We start from the raw sequence: 2,845 nt of genomic DNA on the forward strand, positions 1-2,845 counted from the left end.
GAGAGCGGGAGGCGGCGACAGCGCGACCAGGCCGGGGCAGGCCCTGCCTCCCAGGCTCCCAATGGCTGCAGTGGAGGTCCGGCCCGGGGCGCGTCCATTGGCTACATCTGCCTTCCTTCAGGAATCCCTAGAAGGAATGGCCCGTGAGGCTGTCCATCATGCATCGGTCCCACCCTCGGCCTTCGCTTCCCCGCCAGCCCGCCTGGCCATCTCCTGCCTCCTTGCCCCGCCCCCACCTGGTCGGTCGGGCCTGTCCCCTGACGGTGTTTTGCCGCCTCGAGGCCAAGAGCTCGGTCCCTGGACTATGGGCAGGAAGTTGCTGTGTCCGGAGAGTCCGGGACACTGAGGCCGGACCGCTTGCCCTCGCTCGGGCCCGGGCGTCCAGTCCGCCGCGGCGGTTCCCAGCATTTTGCCCGGGGAGGGACGCTGCCTCGATGTCCCCTACGCCCTCGTGTCCAAATCCTGGAGGCTGGAGGCCCCGTGCGGGGCAACGGGCAGGAGTAGCCCCGGGCCAACGGGTCGGGCGACGGGCGAAGGCGTCCCTGAGCGATCTGGGGCGGACGCACGTCCACCCGCGCCTCATCCCGTGAGGAGCACCGCCGCCGCCCGTCATGGCTGCGGGAGGAGACGGCGTCCTCCATCTTGTCGGGACCACTCGGAACCGGGTCTGTGGGGCTGGGCGACGTGTCCCCGGGCTGACTCCGCTGCGCCGCGCTGTGCCATTCGGCCAAGGGACAGCCTGCTCCCAGCGCCCGTGTGGGGCCCAGGGACTGGAGACGGCAAGGAGACCCAGACACCGCTCCCTTCCCCAAGGCCAAGATGGAGGCCCTGGGAGCGCCACTGGAGCCGGTCCTGCTGCGGGTCTCTGGGTGCCGCCGCCGCCCGCCTGCGTCTCCCCCTAGCGGCGGAGTGGGATTTAATGGAAGTTGGTCAAACACCATTTGATCATGTCTTGAAACACAGATAACACCATTTAAGTAAAAAACAGATTGAGCCCCAGTTGATTACTTCTGAGTACTTAGGATAAAGACAGGTTTATTGAGTTAACAGACGCAAATCATCTAAGACAAAAGCATGTTCATAGGTTGATGAGAGTCCTAGGTTTCTGGTATACACAGTGCTATATTTCATGGACATTGCTAATGTCACCAATATTTTATTACCAGCCCTCAATTATTGGTTGGAAATAAATGAAGCAACAAAACGTAATTCCAACATTTTCATAACTGTTTTAAATTCTAGTCATCCTTCTTGTGTTAAGCACCTGTAAATGCAAAGCCAGAGGTAAGTTAAGTTGGTAGAGAAAAGCTCTGTAGATATAATTTAAAGTAAGGGCTGTCAGAAACTTTAAATAGTTAGGTTAAGTAGCCACATGTCATGTATTTTCTGAAGTACTGCCTTGCTCACCGTTCTCTGGAATTGGATACTCTTCAAAGATGAAAAATTGATAACATTTCTTTTCCCTGATAATGGCGATTATCAGAGAATGTTGAAATTTTAAGACAACAGTTGAACAAAATAGATCCAGAGACAGAAGCATGGAACAGACTGACGAATCTCAGAGGGAAGGCAGGGGGGGGTGGGTGGGTGAGGAAAGATTAACCAAAGAATCTATATGCATATATGCATAACCCACGGACACGACAATAGTGTGGTGAAGACCTAGGGGGGTTGGTTGGAGGTGGAGGGGGTCAGTGGGGAAAACAATGGGGACATCTGTAATACTTTCAACAATAAAGATTTTTAAAAAAGAAAGTGTTCATCTGATAACATATACTTCAATAAATTGAATGTCACACCAAATTCATTTCCTAAATACATTTTCTTATATTAAGATAAACAGGGGCAGTAGCCACGTTGGCTGTAGAAGGTGGCATGAGCCGAGGCCTCCTGCAACGTTCTGCAACCCAAGCCTGACGCCATGGGGGACTCCCGGGACCCAGTCAGCGACCAGATGAAGCATTGGAAGGAGCAGTGGAACACGCAGAAACCTGATATCCTCACCTCTGGGGCTGGTATTCCAATAGGGGACAAACTTAATATTATGACAACAGGGGCCCCTCCTGGTTCAAGCTGTGGTTTTCACCGATGAAATGGCTCACTTTGACCGGGAGAAGATTCCTGAAAGAGTCGTGCATACTAAAGGAGCAGGGGCTTTTAGCTACTTTGAGGTCATGCACAACATTACCAAATACTCCAAGGCGAAGGTGTTTGAGCATATTGGAAAGAGTTCGATTGCAGTTCAATTCTCCACTGTTGCTGGAGAATCGGGCTCAGCCGACCCTCGTGGGTTTGCAGTGAAATTTTACACAGAGGTTGGTAATTGGGATCTTGTTGGGAACAACACCCCCATTTTCTTCATCAGGGATGCCATATTGTTCCTTCATCCACAGCCAAAAGAGAAACCCTCAAATGCACCTGAAGGACCCAGACATGGTCTGGGACTTCTGGAGCCTGCGGCCTGAATCTCTGCATTGTCTTCTTCTTGTTCAGTGATCGGGGGATTCCAGATGGACACATGCACATGAATGGATATGGGTCTCATACTTTCAAGCTGGTTAATGCGAAAGGAGAGGCCGTTTATTGCAAATTCCATGATAAGACTGACCAGGGCATCAAAAACCTTTTGGTTGAAGATGCAGCAAGACTCTCCCATGAAGATCCTGACTATGGGCTCCAGGGTCCCTTTAATGCCATCGCCACAGGCAACTACCCCTCCTGGACTTTTTTTTTTTTATTAAATCTTTATTGTTCAGATTATTACATTTGTTCCTCTTTTTTCCCCCCATAACTCCCCTCCTCCCAGTTCCCACCCCACCCTCCACCCTCACTCCCCACCCACTGT

General features: G+C 52.1%; 1 pseudogene; it reads left to right on the plus strand.

Moving 5' to 3' along the window:
- The first annotated feature begins 1,215 nt into the window (after positions 1-1,215).
- LOC102249186 overlaps positions 1,216-2,845 on the plus strand; it is a 4,133-nt pseudogene continuing 2,503 nt past the window's right edge.

Source organism: Myotis brandtii, unplaced genomic scaffold (genome assembly GCF_000412655.1).
Source record: "Myotis brandtii unplaced genomic scaffold, ASM41265v1 scaffold62, whole genome shotgun sequence".
In the NCBI taxonomy this organism is placed as follows: domain Eukaryota; kingdom Metazoa; phylum Chordata; class Mammalia; order Chiroptera; family Vespertilionidae; genus Myotis; species Myotis brandtii.